General features: G+C 40.0%; 1 protein-coding gene across 2 annotated transcripts in view; it reads left to right on the top strand.

The window, feature by feature from the left end:
- Nucleotides 1-21,588, top strand: part of BRSK2 (BR serine/threonine kinase 2) — a gene marked incomplete at its 5' end in the record, with an annotated part of 480,261 nt that overhangs the window by 245,323 nt on the left and 213,350 nt on the right. The gene's annotated exons all lie outside the window — the stretch shown is intronic.

Raw genomic sequence — 21,588 nt, 5'->3', positions numbered from 1 at the left:
TAGTATTGTTTTACAAATTGAAACTTTATAAAGGGTTCCCGGTTCAACCCCCCTTCCCTCAACCCCATTTGGTCAGCCCCCATCATTTTACTTCATGTCATCCCTTTCATGGGGAAAAAGGAACTTCAAATCTTTATGGTTATTGTCTTCTTCCTCTACAGAATTAAATGAACACACAGGCCAGATGCCTTCTTCTCTAACCCTCCCTTTTGTTCCCCCAGTTCAAAAGATTTCCCTTGGTCTTTGAAATAACCTAAGGCAGGCTGAATCCACATGCGCTCCTCCTTCCTTGGAAGATGGCAGAATCCATGGGGGGGATAATGTTTTAAACATACATTTATGAATGTGATATAAATGGATTCTGACAGATAGTGTATTTCTAAAAAATAACATGCAATCATTCTACAATGATTGACTGTGAAAATATTAGTTATAAAGTTATCCTTTATTGCAGGAGCAGATTCCTTTCCCTTGCTTTAGAGATCTTCTGAAATTAGGAGTTTGATTAGCTGAAAACCTTGACTTTGGCAAGACCTGGTTAAATCACTCTAGTTAGTTTTAAATTTCAGCCCTCACCTCCACCCATCACAAGGAGGGACTTGGTTGACCGAACTGCCGTAGGTACCTCATGGACTCTGTTGAATTTCAGAGGGAACTTAGGATTGTGCCATGCTGTTCTACTAAGGCTCTTCTTGGAATGAGAGGGTGACTATGGCTTTGGATCAAATTGTATATATGTAGAAGCCCTTTGGGAAATGAAATGGTGTATGAGATCCAAGAGCACTATTAATGGAAAACAAAGAGTGAATCCAACCAAGCACAGGTAAGCATCCTTAAGGATTGCACTGTGGTGATGAGCAGCAAATAATATTATTTTATTTATTTATTATTTATTATTTGGATTTATATACCGCCCCTCTCCCGAAGGACTCGGGACAGTGTACAGGGCAATTAAAACGCTATATACAACACATAACATACAAAAATTAAAATAAATTAAACCAAGTAGCCCTAAACAATAAAACACGTTCTAAAATGTAAAATTTAAAATCTAAAATCCCAGTCCCTCAGTCCAGGCCGGCAAGTTCAAATAGCTAAGTCTTCAGGTCGCGGCGGAAAGAGCGAAGGTTGGGAGCCATCCGGAGCTCAACAGGGAGTTGATTCCAGAGGGCAAGCACGCCCACAGAGAATGCTCTCCCCCTGGGGGCCGCCAGTCAACATTCCCTGACCGACGACACCCTGAGGAGGCCCTCTCTGTGGGAGCACACAGGACGATGGGAAGTTAACGCCGGCAAAAGGTACTCACGTAAATAATCCAGACCCATGCCATTTAGGGCTTTATAGGTCATCACCAGCACCTTGAATCTCACCCGGAAGACAACTGGAAGCCAATGCAGCTTGCAGAGCAGAGGTGTTACATGGGAGTATCGGGAGACCCCCATCACAACTCGTGCAGCCACATTCTGCACCAGCTGGAGCCTCTGAGTGGTATTCAAGGGCAGCCCCATGTAGAGAGCGTTGCAGTAGTCTATCTGAGAGGTCACGAGCGCCTGAGTGACTGTGCGTAGGGCATCTTGGTCCAAATAGGGCCGCAACTGACGCACCAGGCGAACCTGGGCAAAAGCCCCCCTGGTCACAGCTCCTATATGATCTTCTAAACTGAGCTGTGAGTCAAGTAGGACACCCACGTTGCGAGCCCTATCTATTTTCCAGCTATTATTTTATTATTTTATTATAAATTTCCAAAAGGCAGGCCTGTTTAGGGTGATCCAGTCACTTCTAAGTAAAGAGGAACCAGGTCAGGTTTTATAGGTGCCCTGGGAGAATTGTCTTAGACATCTGTTGGATAAAGTCACTTGAATTTGCTTTGAACTGCACCTCTTCTGGGCAGGTCCCAAAAAATTAAGTCACACTTAGTTAACAAGGAATACTTAATCCTGTTAGTCCTAATGAAATGGACATAATCCTTGGGCTTTGATCTCTGATTTTGTGTTTTAGATCTATGTCCCTCCTGGTTGGTCAAGGCCTCCCAGGAGATGACACGTGTTTGGATCATTACAATGGTGAATGCCTCTGGAGAAAGAGGACAATTCTGCCAGCTTTGAAGAAAGCAGTGATCTGCTGTTCTCAGGAAGCCAATGGAACTGGACAATTTAAATCCAGTTTTCAACCTTCCCTATTCAGAGAATGTTTTTGAAAAGATGGTAATCTTACAATGGCAGAGAACCTTGGAGAGAGTGGATTATTTGGACCTTATTTCAGTCATATTTTCATATTTCATGCTGATTACTGAACGGCGCTAATCACATCTGTTAAAAACCTTTGGCAAGCTTGTTGGATGGTATGTCCATCCTGGCCCTTCTGGAACATGGTATACTTCTGGATTGGTTTAGGAGATTGGGAGTGGGAGGTACAGTTTTTGGTGGGTCTCCTATTTACATAAAACCTCTGCATAAGGTTCTCCATGGATATGGGATTGAGTATCATTGCTTTGTTTCTGATACTCAGTTATATATCTCTGCTCCACCCAGCTCAAGATTTTTTCCCCACTGGAATCTGTGAAACTGGGATAGGGAAAAACAGACTTTGCCTTAACCCTGTCAAGAACAAGTACCTATGGTTTTTAGGACCTCTTGAATCCAGAGATTTTCCATCCTTGACCCTGGACAGAGTGGTAGAATTGATGAGCAGTTAAGGTGCAAATGTTTGTCATAGCCACAATGGCATTTGTAAAATTTCCTCATATGCCAACCACTGAATTGAAATAGTCTGGTCATGATCACTCACATCTTAGTCACAACTCAGTTGGACTACTGCAATGTGATTACATGGGGTGATCTTTGAGGAGAATTAGAAAATTGCAGCTAATCCAGACTTCAGCTTCAGTAGGCTTCCGGGTGCAATTCAAGATGCTAAGCTATCACCTGTAAAGCCTACATGGCACAGGCCCAGATTATTTGTAGGACTCTCTCCATCTGATTCTGCTTGTCCCATCAGGTCAAGTTAGGCATGTTCTGAATCCTTTCTCTGAAACAATGACATCTATCAGGAACCAAGAGGCATGCCTTCTTTGTCACAATGCCTGCATTATGGAACAGTATCCCACTGGCATGACCCTAATCTGTTAGCCTGACCTTGAAAAACATCAGGAGTTAGATCAGATATCTATTGAGCCCTGTGTGTAAGGTTGGTGTAATTTGTTTTCAGACAGACTACTAGAAGCCTCAGTTGCACTATATTGTCCTTGTGTGTTTAATTATTTTATTTTTCACAACTGAATCCAAAGCATCACAGAGCTCAAAACATAGGATATCTGATAAGGAATAATGAGTGGGCTTCAGTTTCACCCTGGCGCATTCTATTAGCCTCACAAGACATTTCTCTCATCCTCTTGTTCTCTTGACTTGGGGATAGAACATAAAACCTCACTATGTTTGTTCTGCAGTAAAACCAAGTTAAAATTGTGTGGATGGTAGATTAACTTCAAGAATTTCAATTGCATTAATATTGTCTCACGTGCCAATGTAAATTTTATTTTTCATAGCTTTATTTTAAAAAGTGATGTCTTTATTTGTCCCAAAGATGCTTTTTCAAAAGGAAATGGAGTTTCTTGTTTTTCTTTGAAGATATTTCGCTTCTCATCCAGGAAGCTTCTTCAGGTCTGATCTGGATGACTGAGAATCTCCATAGATAATGTCTTTAGTTCATGTCAATACAAATATTATATCCCATTTATGGGTAATAAATAGACGTAAGCAGCTACATGCCTTTAGAAATATGTGATTAATACAGAGAACATTAACTTCTTTCCTCAGCAATAGTTTGCTACAGTATATATTCTAGCATCACAATGCTAACTGCAATTGCAGAAGTGTGAGAGATGATTAAAAGAAGCCTTAGTGGTGCATGGTTAGAATGCAGTATTGCAGGCTAATTCTGCTGACTGCCAGCAGTTCAATTCTCACTGGCTCAAGGTTGATTCAGCCTATACTCAGTCAGTAAAATGAGGACCCAGATGTTGGGGGCAATATGCTGACTCTGTAAAATGCTTAAAAAGATAAAGGTAAAGGTTCCCCCGCACATGCGTGCTAGTCGTTTCCAACTCTAGAGGCCGGTGCTCATCTCCATTTCAAAGCCGAAGAGCCAGCGCTTGTCCAAGGACGTCTCCATGGTCATGTGGCTGGCATGACTAGACGCCAAAGGCGCACGGAACGCTGTTACCTTCCCACCATAGCGGTCCCTATTTTTCTACTTGCATTTTTACGTACTTTCAAACTGCTAGGTTGGCAGAAGCTGGGACGAGTAACAGGCGCTCACACTGTTATGCGGCACTCGGGATTCGACCCGCCAAACTGCCGACCTTCTGATCCTAACCCACTGAGCCACCGTGTCCCTTATGTAAAATGCTTAGAGTCTGCTATAAAGCTCTATGAAGCGGTATATAAGTATAAGAGCTAAGTGCTATTGCTAAAAGAAGTATTTTGTTGTTGACATGTTGAATGATTCATAACCTCCATACATAAAAGGAGGGTGAATATAAGAGCATTTGTTCATCAGTAAAATCATGCTCTGCATGTGGATGCAACTGTGTGCATGAGAAAACAACTAATAAAAGAACATTTCTATCTTTTTTATGTGAAAGAATGTGTCTCTTTTAAAGCGTGTTTGCCATTTGTTGTTTCTATAAATACTATGGTGTCTGTTTAAAAATCTGTCCCAGATTGGAGCAAGTTTTGATGTTCACTCAATAGATTAAGAAATTAAACACTGCAGTTTTATTTCTTGTTGGGGCTACTCTCTATTGTCCAGCTTGGGGTAGAAAGATATTTTAGTTTTGTTTTTAATGAAGAGAAGTATTCAAAACTGACTTTTCCATACTTGCAGGCTAATATGGTCCAGGGCATTCCAAGCTTACTCTAGTTAGTGGGACAGACTAGGTCTAAGCATACTTTTGATAAAAGATGGCTTCAATATATCAGCACATCTAGTATTGGGGAAAATAATAATTATTCAGGTTTGGGTGAACAGGAAGGAGAATTTAAATCTTTCTGCCCTGATGCAAAAGTAGTTTCTTCTTCTGAAGCTGTAATTTGCATGAACAGGAAATCTGTCTACTGGGGCTACCAAATAGCAGCTTTCAATTATTGATTGTCATTTCAAGGCTGTAATGAGGAGTGGGGGAGGAGTGGGAGAGGCTGAATAGGCCAAAACCCCACATCAACTATTAAAAAGGGAATTTAGACTACAAATGCTGGCCGTTAAAGACCAGAACAGGTAACCTTAAATACATTTGGGACACAGTAAGGTCTCATCAAATTGGACATGTCCAAAAGAAAACTTACAACAATGACAAAAGAAGCCAGAAAAAACATAGTGAGTTCTCTTTCAGGTCTTAAAGATACTTTGGCTGCTACTACTAGTCTTATTACATTTACTGCAAATGATTGCATGTTGTTGGTATACCGTAAGTTGAAAAGCAGCAAAGGAAAATCCAAGTGAAGTGTGATCCATTGTATTTTAGTCTTCTCTTCCACCATTCTATTTCTCTCTTTTTGCAATCCTTTTTTAAATATTCTGGAAGCTGTCCTTTTTCTCCGGAATCGCTTTTCATTTGAGCTATGCAGAATAGGGAGGCATTTGCTAAAGTGTTTTGTAATCGTAATCGTATCAATGTTTCTGGAGAGAATAATTCAGAATTGAAGCAGCTGGACAAAATTAACAGAGCTGCTGCTATATAAATAATATACAGGAAAACATGTTGGACAATGGAACTGTAATAAATGGGTCATTGGAGTCTACAGAAACTTATCCAAGGAACTGGATAATGGGTAGATTACTAAGGGTAGACATATGGCTTCGTCTCTGACGGAGATGATTTTTAAACTTGTATCCAAAGAACTCACAATCTGTATTATCAGAATGAATCTGGTGACCAATTTCTTGGCAAACAGGAGCCAGAAATAAATGTTACTACTGGTTTCATGTTCATTGGCATTGTTTCTCTGATATTAAGTTTTGTGAAAACAGCCCACTCAATTATGTGTAGAACTACCATGCAAAAGACAATGGCATTTTTTCAGTTTCTATTAATTGCCTAAGATTTATTGTCCAAAGTGTCTGATTTTGCCCATCCAGGATTTGTTTGCTGGTGCTGGCACTTGTCAAGACATTTTAGCTATAGGTAGTCCTTGACTTACAACAGTTCATTTAGTGACTGTTCAAAGTTACGATGACACTGAAAAAAGCGACTTATGACCATTTTTCACACTTACAACTGTTGCAGCATACCTGGCAACTGACTCATATTTATGATGGTTGCAGAGTCTGGGGTCATGTGACCCCCTTTTGTTGCCTTCTGACAAGCAAAGTCAACAGGGAAGCGAGATTCATTTAACAGCCGTGTTACTAACGTAACAACTGCAAGGATTCACTTAACAACTGTGACAAGAAAGGTCGTAAAATGGGGCAAAATTCACTTAACAAATGTTTCACTTAGCAACAGAAATTTTGGACTCAATTGTGGTCACAAGTCGAGGGCTACCTGTACTTATTTGATTTGAAATGTAGTGATTCATCATGTGGTCTCAAATATGTTTTATAAGAAAATAATTTTTGAGCCTTTCTTGAGTAAATCGGTATGTGGATATATTATTCAATGTTATAATAGACAGCTGAGTTATTGGAAGGTATTGCACTAGACTGCCAATGTGTCTGCTCTTTCGTACTTCCACACTTGTGAAAATATAAAATCCATATCTTTTGTTTAGTTAAAAGAATTTGGTACTTCTTCTCTGTTTGCAAGGAGCGTTAACTAGTTTCCGAACAGAAGAGTTCCATGGGGATTTATGCCATGACAATTATCCATTTTATATTCTCAGAAGAAGTGTTTTGATTGACATTAATATTCTGTTGTCAGTAGTGATCAGCTAGATTATAGAGTAGAGTAGAGTAGAGTAGGTTAGGATAGGATAGGATAGGATAGGATAGGATAGGATAGGATAGGATAGGATAGGATAGGATAGGATAGGAAGGGACCTTGAAAGCCTTCTAGTCTAGCCCCCTGCTCAAGCAGGATAACCTATACCATTTCAGACATGTGACTGTCTAGCCTCTTTTTAAAAATCTCCAGTGATGGAGCGCCCACGATTTCTGAGGTCAAGCTGTTCCACTGGTTGATTGTCCTCAGTGTTAGGAAATTTCTCTTTAATTCCAGGTTGCTTCTCTCTTTGATCAGTTTCCAACCATTGTTTCTTGTCCTGCCCTCTGGTGCTTTGGAGAATAATTCGACCACCTCTTCCTTGTGGCAACTCCTCAAATACTGGAACACTGCTATCATGTCTCCCCTATTTCTTCTTTTCTTTAGACTAGCCAAACCCAAGTCCTGCAGCGTTCTTCGTATGTTTTAGTCGGCATGTACGTTCATATGTTCGGAAGCCTTTTTGCAGGACATAAAAGCAACAACCTTCAGTTTTTGCCTGCATAATTTCATTTTCAGAGACAAAACGCCTACAAAATTCCATTTTCTAGTCAAGGATATTTAGAGAATCATCCTCATCTATCTGATTTTTTAAAAAAAACAAAAACCCTATGATTATTTTCATCATTGTTTCTTGTGGTAGTGAATCATTAATACAATGTTAAGTCCATTGTTATCCCAAAATACTTTTTTATTTAAGAGATCTGTCCAGGGGGATAAATAGAATTACTTCAATCAGTGATTACAGTATATGCATCATTTTGGGTTATTTGATTAGCCATGACTCAAAATATGTCAAATTGCTAAGGAGACTCAAATAGCATGGCAAGATAAAAATCCCAATAACTAATCCAATGATGTTCTAACTATATATTTAACCTCTGTGTTTTACTGTTCATTTCTGCATTTCCTCTGAGACGTGAACAAGTTTATACTTAACAACAACTATTTTTGGTTGCCTTTTAAGTCTTGCCTTTTAACTTCTTAAGAAAGAGACTGGACAGCCATTTGTCTGAAATAGTACAGAGTTTCCTGCCTGAGCAGGGGGTTGGACTAGATGACTTCCAAGGTCCCTTCCAGCTGTTGTTGTTGTTGTTGATCATCGCACAGTCAGCCAGATGTTCAGACTGGATTTGGCATTTTTGTCTACCTATTGAGTCCTTACCAAGGACCTGGGATAGGCAGATGTGGATGTTTGATGGTATTACAGATATTGTCGCTGGATGGAAGCAGTTCCTAGTAAGGCCACCTTTTGCAATTGACTAATGGCGAATTTGTCAATGCCAATGGTGTTCAAGTGGTGCTCCAGTTGGTTTGAGATTGCACCCAAGGCGCCTATTACTATTGGTACTACCCCACAATCTTTCTATTTCTATTTGTAGGTCTTTGTATTTTGTTATTTTCTCCAGTTCTTTCTTGTCTATTCTGCTGTCTCCAGGTATTGCCACGTCCACTATCCAGACTTTTTTATCTTTCATATCGACAATTGTTAAGTCCGGGGTCTTATGTTGCAGGTGCTTGTCTGTTTGAATTCTGAAGTCCCAGAGCACTTTAACTTTATCATTTTCTATGACTTTCTCTATTTTATGATCCCAACAGTTCTTGCTTACAGGGAAATGATATTTCTTGCAGATCTTCCAATGCACCATTGTTGCTACTTTGTCATACCGCTGCTTATAGTCAGTCTGTGTGATCTTCTTACAGCAGCTTACCAGGTGATCCACTGTTTCTTCAGCTTCTTTGCATAGGCGGCACTTACTGTCTGTTGCTGTCTTCTCAATTTTGACTTTGTATGCATTTGTCCTTAAGGCTTGGTCTTCTGCAGCCAGAATTAGTCCCTCAGTCTCTTTCTTCAACTTTCTTGCTCTTAGCTATTGCCAGGTTTTGTTATTATCTGCTTTCCTAGCTATTTTTTTTAATGTACTGGCCATGTAGTGCTTTGTCTTCCCATACCTCTATTCTGTTCTTCATTTAGTCTTTCTTGTAGGCCAGTTTGTCTCTCCAGTAGTCAGTAAGCCTTCCTGATATACTAATTTCAGTGCATCTTCATCATTGTCCTTCAGATATCCTTCCAAAGCCATTTTTTCTTCTTCAACCATCTGATGTACTTGCAGCATTCCACGTCCACCTATTTGCCTATTTGCCTTCATCCACTGCATGGATGAAGGGCATGATTCATTGTCATTATTTTTCTGGTCTTCTATCCATTGCTTTTGGTTCTGCTTGAGTCCAGTCCACTATTCCAGCTGTGTATCTAATGACTGGAATTGCCCAGGTGTTGATTGCCTTCACGGTATTTCCTCCATTGAGTTTGGACTTTAACATCTTCTTCACTCTCTTGATGTATTCACCTCTAATCTTTTTCTTGACTTCAGTGTGTTGTTGTTGTTGTTGTTGTTGTTGTTGTTGTTGTTGTTGTTGTTGTTATTTGGAAATAGAAATATTGTGTTTGAAAGCAGATGATTATCACAAAACTATAGAAAGTATTGTCATTTATCGAAAAAGTGAAGTGCATAAACAGTGATGTATTACTTCTACGATCTTAGTTTATTTTCCAACCAGATACTATGTTCAGTAGGACTTTAGGATGAAAAACCTGTATTCTTGAATCCAAAGAGATAAAACAAAAATCATGTTGTGCACTCTTTCCATGCGTGTATCTGGAGTTAATTTTCCTAGTTCTCTTTCCTGGGGACTGTAGATCTATTGCTATCTGTAAAACACAGTGTTGTGTTTTTTTAAATGGATTTTAGAAGCTTGATGACTTGTTCCTGTTGGAATATTTAAAGACATTGGATAACTGTGTGTCTTGTAAAAATAGCAGGCCCTCCTGTTCCATCCACTCTTCACTTGAAAAATAATTTGTAGAAGGGTAATTAAATAAAATATGAATATGTGCTGTTCCTTTCAAAAAAATATACATAAAGTATCTGTATCAGACTCATACTTTTCAGCTTCCATTGTCCTTACCCATAAGGACAGATTGCTATGGAAGCCATAAGAACGTATTTATATACATACTAGTGATTTTGATTCCCCCACTGTATGCATTTTTTAAAACACAAGATCCTGCTTCTAAACAAAAACCAAAAAAAAACCCATATTCAGGAGTCAGGGGTGGGTGAGTTTTTATTTATTCCATTCATTTTAATGCAGTTTCCAGAGGGAATATCTATGCATCTGGAGTCTGTTAACGTTAGAAAATAAAACTTCATTACAGTAACATCAAGTGGCTGATTTCAACTGCTCAAAGTCAGTTTGATTAAATGATGCTTTGCTTCTGTGCACCACCCTCTGTGATACAAGAAGAATGCTTCCAGGCATATCTGCCAAAGCGCTGGAGGGTAAGAAAACAGGAGCATCATAATTCTTAAAGATGTTGGTGTTTTTCTCATGACTAAGTGGAATCTTTTCAATAAGTAGGCGTGAAAAAGCTAAGAGCCTCTAAGTATTATAGTGTTGTTGGAGAAAATGCATAAGGAGAGTACTTTATACATACACAGTAAACAAGAAGACTACTTCTCTAATGAATAGCACAGAGTTGCACTGAAGTTCTTCTGTAGAGAGCTTGCTTACATAAAAATTGATTTATTCTGTTTAATAGGGGGAGATGAGTCATCTAAGAAAATTATGCAAGGACAACAGTCTGATGAGAAAGAGGTATCCCCAAACTCCAATTGCACCTTTGGAGGATTATATCCTGACTTACTAAGCTAAAATATAACCAGGCCTTTTGTCTATATACAGAGCATTTGAACACTTTTCCTTAACACTAAGCAATCCATCAAACAGAAGTCTCTGATTAATCATAGTGTCTTGTTTGTCTAAATCAGGGAGCTAGGGGCCACCATAGTTCTATACAGGAAATAAAATCTATCTCTGCCATTTGGACTAAGAATAGTTTTAATATTATACTTAAACCCCTAAATTGGTATCTATACTAAGTAAAGCAAATTAAGAACCTGACCTTGTGCTGGGCTGAAATTACTGTAGCTTGTTTCAATCAAATTATAGTTAAAAATTACGCTGTGGAGGAGTTGGATATCATGACCTTCTATCAAAAATAGAAGTTAAAACATTTGCACTCCTCTATACAGTCATGCTGGACAAGTTCTTTAAATATATAGTTTATGGTGGCATCACATTCAGTTTTATGGTTTTTAGTCTTGCCATAAACCAAAATTGTGCCTTAATAGATTGACATTTAGAGAAATAGCTAACTTTACTCTCATGATTTGAATTAAAAAAGAAAAGTAAGCTTAATGAGAAATATTTAGTTTATTCATGCCAAGTCTTTTAATTTTAATGCAATTATAACATCTTTTAGTGTTCGCACTGTTGGCCACCTTGCCCACATTTAGCAAAAATGTGGGCATATACATTCTAACATACATTTTAAAAAAGGAGGAGTAGGAAGAAAATTATCCTATCTCCTACTATTAAACCAAGATAGCATAGTCTATAAAAATGTGGAGCAGACTTTTTCCCCAACAAAATAGAAAGAAGCTTTGCCTACTTAATTTGTTTGTATTAACATCCTTATGTAATTCTGACAGTTTAAAAAAAAATCTCAATTGTTTTTAAACATAAATCTGGGACACCCTTGATGACCTCCTGGAAACTTCTAGAAGTTGTCCAGAATGCAATGGTGCAGGCGATGATGGGCTAACCTCAGTATGCCCATGTAATATTGTTGCTTCACAAGCTGCACTGATTGCCAGTTTGCTTCTGAGTGGGATTCAGGGTGCTGGTTTTTAGCTATAAAGCCATATAAGATATAGGGCCTGGTTACTTGAGAGTTCCTTTAAGGTAGTAGTACCAACTTGTCAGGACCTGGAACTGCCCAATCCTCCTGAATGTGATTTCCCCAAAAAACTGAACAACCCCAACCATGCTCATGTTTTAAGTGGCCTTCATTCAGGCCTTTGGTGGGGAAGAGTGGAGCCTCGTTTTAACTTAGGCAGCTTTCTTTTGTTTCCATCTGGTTTGTTTTTTTACTATCTCTGCTTTCTTGTTGTCACTGATGCGTTTTAAATCATTTCTAAACCTCCCAGAGTCACTGGGAATCAGGGGGTATATCAGTGGTAGGATTCAGCCAGTTCACACCAGTTCGGCAGAACCGGTAGCTAATTTTTTGTTGCCCAGGCCCAGAACGTACTTCCGGAAGCGGCATCCACACAAAGAACCAGTTGTTCACATATTTGAATCCCACCACTGGGGTCACCTGATTCTACAACTTTTTACACAATTATTATTTATTTATTGCATTTATATACCGCCCTTTCCCTGAGGACTCAGGGCGGTTTACAGGGAGTTAAAAATCAACCATACAAAAGTTAAAACCCAATTTAAAAAATATTAAATCAACCCTGTACTATTAAAAACCCCAATTAAAATGAGTGTCTCCTCAGCCTGGGCCAGAGAGCTCAAAGAGCCAGGTCTTCAGGCCCCGGCGGAATGATCGGAGGTCGGGAGCAGTCCTCAGCTCCACCGGCAGCTGGTTCCAGAGGGCAGGCGCCCCCACTGAGAAGGCCCTATCCCAGGGTGTCACCCGCCGGCAATCTCTTACCGGCGGGACCCTGAGCAGACCCTCCCTGTGGGAGCGCACTGGGCGAAGGGCGTTTGATGCCGGCAGCAGGTGTTCCCTCAAATACCCCGGACCCAGGCCATGTAGGGCTTTATAGGTGATAACCAGCACCTTGAATTTCACCCAAAGGGCAGCTCGCAGAGTAGAGGTGTTACATGGGAGTATCGGGAGACCCCCATTACAACTCGCGCGGCCGCATTCTGCACCAGTTGAAGCCTCCGAGTGGTCTTCAAGGGCAGTCCCATGTAGAGAGCGTTACAGTAGTCCAAACGGGAGGTCACAAGCGCATGAGTAACTGTGCGTAGGGCGTCTCAGTCCAGATAGGGACGCAACTGGCGCACCAGGCGAACCTGTGCAAAAGCCCCCCTGGTCACGGCTCCTATGTGATCTTCAAAATTGAGCCGTGAATCCAGGAGGACGCCCAAGTTGCGAGCCCTATCAACGGGGGGTAACACCTCACCCCCCATCGTTAGAGGTGGAATAACTTGGTTAACCCGAGATGCCGATATGCACAGCCACTCAGTCTTTGCGGGATTGAGACGAAGCCTGTTTCTCCCCATCCAGACCTGAACCGCCTCCAGGCACCGGGACATCACGGAGAGGGCATCACTGGGTTGGTTCGGGGTGGAAAGAAAAAGTTGGGTATCATCAGCGTATTGGTGATACCCCACCCCGAAGCCACTAATGATCTCGCCCAGTGGCTTCATATAGATGTTGAACAGGAGAGGCGAGAGAACCGACCCCTGAGGGACTCCACAAATGAGAGGCCTCGGGGCGGATCTCTGCCCTCCCGTCAACACCGACTGCGAGCGGCCCTGGAGGTAGGAGGAGAACCACCGTAGAATGGTGCCTCCCACTCCCAACCCCCTGAGACGCCGCAGCAGGATACCATGGTCGATGGTATCGAAAGCTGCTGAGAGATCTAATAGGACCAGGACAGAGGAGCAACCCCTGTCCCTTGCCCTCCAGAGATCATTCACCAGCGCGACCAATGCCGTCTCTGTGCTGTGTCCGGGCCTAAATGAATCATGTAGTTATTAAGCAAATGCAGCTTTCCCCATTGACTTTGCTTGTCAGAAACCCCCTGATGAAGATCACAAATAACGATCACTTGACCCCATGTTGCAGCAACCACTGTAAATATGTGCCTGCTGTCAAGCATCCATGTGGCTGTGGGGACAGTGTCATCCATCCCACTTGAATTAGTTAGCAAAGAAAGACTCCTAGCACATTATTTTTTTCAAAGAGTATACCTTACTAAGAACAAAACGGTTACAGATTTTTGCAAGGCAGAATCTGTTAGCGGGGCCTGAAAACAATGCAATTAAGTTCCGCTTTTTTCCCTGGCCAACTCCTGTTATCAGTCAAAGTCTAATTAGAAGTTCTCAGGTTGTTTTGGAAATGGCTCTGTGTTCATGCCTTCACCATCTCCACATTTCTTTTGACTGACCTTGTGCTGAATTGGTGCAAATGACTGTCAGGGCCTGCACGGCTTCATTCCCAAACACCCACCAACCCACCCCCGTCCTTCCCTCACATTCCAATCTCTCCTCTCCCCCTTCCCCGCCATTGCAAATGTCAGGCTGGCAAGATGTGATACGAAGCTAGGAGCAGAATTGCACACATAAGAGACAGTGTAATGAACATAAGTGCAGGGAGTGGGCATACCAGATTCTCAAGGAACTGGCAGATGTGATCTCAGAACCACTGAACTATATTTTTCAAAGATCCTGGAGCACTGGGGAACTACCAGAGGACTGGAAAAGAGCTGATGTAGTTCCCATTTTCAAAAAAAAGGGAAAAAAATAGATCCAGGAAACTACAGACCTATCAGCCTGACTTCAATACCTGGGAAGATTCTGGAAAAGATAATCAAACAACGAATCAGCAAACATCTAGATGCAAACAAAGTTATTACTAAAAGCCAACATGGGTTTGTCAAAAACAGATCATGCCAGACAAATCTTATTGCATTCTTTGACCTAGTGACAAAATTAGTGGACCAGAGGAATGCTGTGGATATAATATACTTGGACTTCAGTAAGGTATTTGATAAAGTAGATCACAACCTATTACTTGATAAGATAGAAAAATGTGGGTTAGATAGCATCACCACCAGATGGATTCGTTGCTGGCTGACCGGCCGTACTCAGCGTGTGGTCCTCAATGGAACTGCATCTACATGGAAGGAAGTGTGTAGTGGGATGCCCCAGGGTTCTGTTCTGGGTCCAGTGCTCTTCAACATCTTCATCAACAATTTGGATGAGGGGATAGATGGGGAACTGATCAAATTTGCAGATGACACCAAGCTGGCAGGAATAGCCAACACTCCAGAAGATAGGCTTAAGATACAGGAGGATCTGGACAGACTCGAACACTGGGCACTATCTAACAAAATGAAATTCAACAGTGAATAAAGTAAAGTTCTACATTTAGGCAAGAAAAACCAAATGTACAGGTATAGCATAAGTGGTACCCTGCTCAATAGTAGCAACTGTGAGAGGGATCTCAGAGTCCTAGTGGACAATCAGTTAGATATGAGCCAACAGTGTGCTGCAGCTGCCAAAAAAGCCAACACAGTGTTAGGCTGCATTAACAGAGGGATAGAATCAAGATCACGTGAAGTATTAATACCACTTTACAATGCTTTGGTAAGGCCACACTTGGAATACTGCATCCAGTTTTGGTCACCACGATGTAAAAAAAGATGTTGAGACTCTAGAAAGAGTACAGAGAGGAGCAACAAAGATGATTAGGGGACTGGAGGCTTAAACATATAAGGAATGGTTGCTGGAATTGGGTATGTGTAGTTTAATGAAGAGAAGGGCAAAGGGTGACATGATAGCAGTGTTCCAATATCTCAGGGGCTGCCACAAAGAAGAGTCAAGCTATTCTCCAAAGCACCTGAAGGCAGGACAAGAAGAAACAGATGGAAACTAGTCAAGGAGAGAAGCAACCTAGAACTAAGGAGAAAGTTCCTGACAGTTAGAACAATTAACCAGTGGAACAACCTGCCTCCAGAAGTGGCGAATGCTCCAAGACTGGAAGTTTTTAAGAAGAGACTGGATAGCCATTGGTCTGAAATGGTATAGGGCTGTTGTGGCGAACCTACGGCACGCGTGCCACAGGTGGCACACAGAGCCCTCTCTGTGGGCACGTGCGCCATCGCCCCAGTCCTAGGCCTTCAGCTGGGTTTTATAAAACCTTTCCACCCCCGTGTGCAAAAAAAAAGGTTCAATTAATCCATTTCAATCAATCAATCCATTTCAATCAATCAATGTCAACTTCTCACAGGGAAAAAAAGATCTTGCAAAGTTGGAATTGATGGATTGAACTTTTTAGTCCCACCCAGTCTGCCATTACCACTGCAGTCACGCCCACCCCATGGGCCATGCCCACCCGTCACCCAACAATACATAAGTGGGTTTTGGGTTGCAGTTTGGGCACTCGGTCTCTAAACGGTTTGCCATCACTGGTATAGGGCTTCCTGGCTGAGCAGGGGGTTGGACTAGATGACCTCCAAGGTCCCTTCCAACATCATTATTGTTGTTGTTGTTGTTTTGTTGTTGTTGTTATGATGATGATGATGATGTTAAATAGCTGTTAAGCAAATAGCCATAACCCGAGGACTACTTGTAAAACTAATGTAAAACATCCAGTGTCCCATTTAAAACTATATAGGAATCCAACACATAACAGTGAACCAAGAAACCACTAACAATCAAGATTTAAGGATATCATCATGCATAATGTCAGGGGAGGCATTCCAGAGGAATTCCATTTTCAACAGAATAAGAAAAAAATAATCAAAGAGGAAGTTATCTTGATCTCTGTGAGGAGGCTGTTCCACAGCATTGATAGAAAAGCAATTGCTACTTGCTTCAGTCTCCTGAACTTCTGAATAATGTGGGATTTGCAGCAGTTTCTCCTTGTAGGTGGTGCTGAATGGAGTAGGAGATCCTGTAGTAACATAATGATTGAAGAGAGCTATGGTTTATTATTATTATTATTATTATTATTATTATTATTATTATTATTATTATTATTATTATTATTATTATTATTATTGTTATTGTTGTTGTTGTTGTTGTTGTTGTTGTTGTTGTTGTTGTTGTTTATTCATTTTGTAAATCCAAAGTAAGAAAGCTTTCCAAGTCACTCTTCTGATTTATTATTTGTGCTGTATGTCCACTTTGATTACTAAGACATAGCTGGTTTAATTTGTGAATTCATTTTGGCATTATTTTCCATATCACTGTTATATTCTGGCATTTCTAAATTGTTTTCAGATGACATCTTTTTCTATATCACTTTTATAATCTTACCTTTTTTTAAAAAAATCCAAATCTACATTCAAATCAGCATGTCTCTTTTTTATCCAATGAAAATCTGTTGTTCTATATCCTCTGTTATAGTATCAAACAATCTTGTAAGTAACTTCTGAGTAAATTGGCCTCAAACAGCCTTAATTTCTCCTATAGTCAAATAATACTGTTCCATTGTAATAATGGGGTCTGTTCTTTAGGAATAATCCTTTGTTCTTTCTGGTTCCCTGTAGCCAGTCTTCCAGTCTCCTCTTAACATCTGTTAATTTTCCAATCAACAAAATTTTCCCACAGGAGGATTTCTTACAATTAATTTCAAAGACTTCATATATTATTTTATAAATTTTTAAATAACCCATAGGAAATATTATTTCAAGTCCATCTAGCACCTTAACTATCCAAAATCAACATTCTAGACCTCCTTTTGCTATTTTCCCCAAATTATTAAAGCTTCTCTTGTTAACCCTTAAACTTACCTAGAGTTTCTTTCATCCAGCATGGAAGGAAAATCTTTCAGGAGTTTCTTAACTCCAAAGAAATCGATAATAAGCATCTTCCTAAAGTAATTAAGAGAGGAAATACACGGGCCCAGTGTCTTTTTGAAAGGTGCTGAGTGTGGCTTAGGCAAGATTAAAATTCCCTGGCCCCAGAACTATCAAAGCTGCTGGGGAATGCTATTTTCTGATCTCTTCACAGGAAGAATCTCTAAGGAGCCAAACAAGGTAATCCTTGTCTTCTCCTGGATGCAAAGATGAATTCTGAGTTAATCCCTTTACTAGTTTCTGTACCAGCCACCTTCAGCTCCGCAAAAAACAAAGTCGAGTTCTGTCCACAAAGTTGTTGCAGAAGCCCTGACAATCGTACTTTCCATCGCTTTCAAATAGTCTTTCTTAGTTCAAAATCCACTATAGCAGAGGTCCCCAACCTTTGGGGCACCAGGGACCGGTTCCGTGGAGACATGTTTTTCCGCAGACTGGAGGGTGTGTGGTTTTGTGTGTTGCCTGCATCCCACAGATGGGGCTTTGCTTGTTTGTGTGGACCGGTTGCTGGCATGCTGTGGACCAGTGCTGGTCCATGGATCCCTTCTCTATAGTATTGTTGGTTGACTGTGGATGTTTCCATTGTCATTATTTCTATAGCCTTTGTTTAGTGACCTCTGATATTTTGCTTTTTGATTGTGTTTCTTGCTATCACCAATTTCATCGGCTGTTGATTACAGAGTTTTAGTTATGTAACAGGTAGCTTCAGTTAAGTTCTCATTGTTTAATTTGTTGAGTTTGAAGAACTATTTGATAATTTCAGCCAAAACACATATTTCTGATAGTTTATTTGATAAACAAAGCAAGCTGCTGTATTTTGCAGCAATTTTCCCCTTTCCTCTTTGAAGTTGATTTTTAATGTGTTGAAAACTGTCAACACTGACTTGGTCCATCCATAAAAATTAATCTATTATTGGACAAAATGTAAACTATTGAATACAAGGATAAGATTGACATCTGGCCTTTTCCAAACTCATTCTGAGTTATATTTTTTGAAATAAGAATTCAGGATAGAAATTATTTTTTAATCTTTTACCAATTAGTCATCATCCATTTTTTTCTGTTGCTAAAACTAAAATTTCTGACAATAGTGTCATCCTTGTTCTTTTTGCAATCCTTGCATTCATATCACCCATAATGATTCTGAGCTAATGATTTTTCTGGCAGAATTGATGCATAATCAATTAATATAATTCTTTGATTTCTTCATTTTATGATTGTTTGTTAGTGCATATACCTATAAGAAAGAGGTAGGGTTGAATCAATTTACAGGTATGCTACTCATTTCAAAGTGTGTGGAATTCAATTATGCTTTTCTTTAGAATTTTTCCATTATTTCCATTATCATCACTTATTTCCTGTTAATATGCAGATGACGATAGTTGATGTCAAGCAGTCCCTCATTTTTACATCTTATTTCACCTAATCCAATTACATCCCACTTCATTTATTCCAGCTCATGCTCTAGTTCTTCCAATTTTGATACATCTCAAAGAGGTCTAACTTTCATGTGTCTATGTTTAAAGGCAGCCTGACCAAACTTAGTTATTCTTCTTCCTCTGCTTCAAATTAATTTTCCCATGACTCTAGGAAGTGGTTATCTGGCCTCCGGGCTATGAGGGATACATTGTGCAATTGTTAATCATGGAAGGTTGCAGACCAAAATCTATCATGCTGGGCCAATATGGATTTGGAATTGTACTTCTACCAGTGGCGCATAGTTTATTACCTTAATGTGTAGCTAATTTAGTTTCTAATGTAGGGTATTCCTCTATCCATCTGGTAGCTTAGATGGATGGATGGATGGATAGATAGATAGATAGATAGATAGATAGATAGATAGATAGATAGATAGATAGATATTCCAGTTCTTCCCTAATTTATTTTCTGAACAAAGGTTTGTTTTTAATGCAGCTTTGCATCTGAAGAAAACACAAATACACACCCAAACAGCAAGAGTTAAGGGGTCCTGAGAGTATTGGAATCAATTTGGGTTTTGCAAACCATATTATGTAGGACAATGCAGCATAATGATCTGAAATAATAGTCCTGCAATGCAGCAATGTAGGAATCAGGAGAGAAGAAAGAAAGAAAAAATCCAAAGAGACAATACTTTTTCCCTGAACCCTTTAGAGAACTATGTATTTGGGTCAACTTAGGTCCTAAAGCACAATATCTATACTGTTTATTCAATACACTTTCAAGTATTTTTGAAAGAAAAGACAAAGCCACAGAGAAACCTGAGCAAATATTAATCAGAAAATATTTTAAATGTGATTATTATCCTTGTATTTCATTATTTTGTAAGCACTGTTTCAAACGCCAATTTAGGGAAAGAGTTTCTCTGCCGACTTTATTGTGGTCTGGATAAGGGTGCAAAAATTACGTAGTTGCTGAAATTCTTTCAATGCAATGTAATTTTCAATGTGACAGCATAGTCACTGTCTTCAGTATTTTTAATTATCAAGAAAGAGATAAGAATATCACAAGAGTAGTAAAAAGGGAAATTTTGAATCTGATTTGTAGGTTAGTACTTTAACATAGATTGTAAAATATGTGTTGATGCATTACTGTTAAGATTTTCAGATGGTAGAGAAAGTAGTATAATCCGTCTTTATTTTTCTCCCTTCCTCCTTTTTTTAAGAGGGATGAATATGCGTATTTGTGATGTTCTCCCAGTTTGCTTCTCTTCCTGTAGATCAGTACAGCAGAATGAGTTAGTCTTTACTTACACCCATATAAATCGAATAAATAAAATAATAAATAAATATGACAAACATCTATCTGTTCCATCACAGCTATTAAGTTTGAATAGTTATAGGTCTGGGAAGTTAAATAATTTTTGAATTGATTTGGTAGACTGCTAAGCCAAAAAATAAACTATAAAACTTAGGTGTTGCTATCTAGGAGATTGTGTGCTTCTATAATCATCATCATCATCATTTTAGCCTTTGTCTATCCACTTCAGGACGAAGGCCTCTTTTGCACGTTCCCAACTAATATAGTCCTGAGTTGTTGCTGGTTTTTGCCAATTGGGCCCACAAAATTTGCTGATGTTGTTGATCAGTCTTATTTTAGGTCTCTTTTATGGATGCTTTTTATCAAATGGGATCCATTCTATGACTGTCTTGGTCCACTGCTATCTATAACGCCTCTATAATGTACTTTGAGCCAAGTATAAGGACAGACAAATGACCTTTTGTTTTTGGGGAAAAAAAGCTTCTGGATTTGATGGAATTGTATTATAACTGAATCAACTAGCTCAGGGGTGTCAAACTCAATTTCATTGAGGGCCACATCAGCATTGAGGTTGCCCTCAAGGGGCCGGGTGGGTATGGCCAGGGTGGGCGTGGCCTACTGAGTGGGCGTGGCTAGAGTGAATATGGCCTACTGGGTGGGTGTGGCCAGCTCTACATCATTCGCATCAAGGGTGCCTATGGGGGCCTGGGCAGGAGTGGGACAGATCTGAGGGTCTCTGGCAGAAGGAGGGTCTCTGGGCCAGGGCCAAGGCAGTGGGGGCCGTTCCCTCACTGTTTCCAGGATGGCTTTGCGGGCCGCATGAAACCACTTCGCGGGCCGGATCTGGCCCCCGGGCCTTGTGTTTGACATGTCTGAACTAGCTTATTCGTATTATAGTATAGAATATATTAGAAAAGCTGTGACCTGTTGTGTTGTTGTTTCAGAGATATTTACTTATCTAAACAGAGAAACAGAATAAACTCAGGTAGGCAAAAGAAAAAAAAATCAACCAGAGCAGTAGCAACTTCTGAATTCCTGCTGGCTTCTCCATTTATTTTCTTTGTAGGAAGCAGGCAGGGAGTGTTGGAAATTACATTCAAGTGACCATGGCTGACCGTGGTTATATGGCATTGTGGCAACACTGAAGATCTACAACTTTGCCAAATTTCAATCCCACAGGAATCCTTGATCTGGGTTTTGGGTGAACTCTACAAGTTAGTCCATTTGAAGTACCATGTTTCAAAAATTGTTCCCTTCTGACATAACACATCACCCAACTGAAGGTTACCATCAATCAAACAGACATAAGAGTCTTAGTAGTGTATAGATAGAAAGAGATTCCACTAAGAATGGAGTTTAAAACTGCTTCCCTATTCACACTGCAGGAAACAGCATCTCTTAGGAAATCTCAGTGAACTTGGC

Source organism: Vipera ursinii, assembly GCF_947247035.1.
Source record: "Vipera ursinii genome assembly, chromosome: 1".
NCBI lineage: Eukaryota > Metazoa > Chordata > Lepidosauria > Squamata > Viperidae > Vipera > Vipera ursinii.
This window is presented reverse-complemented; position numbering and strand designations above follow the sequence as displayed.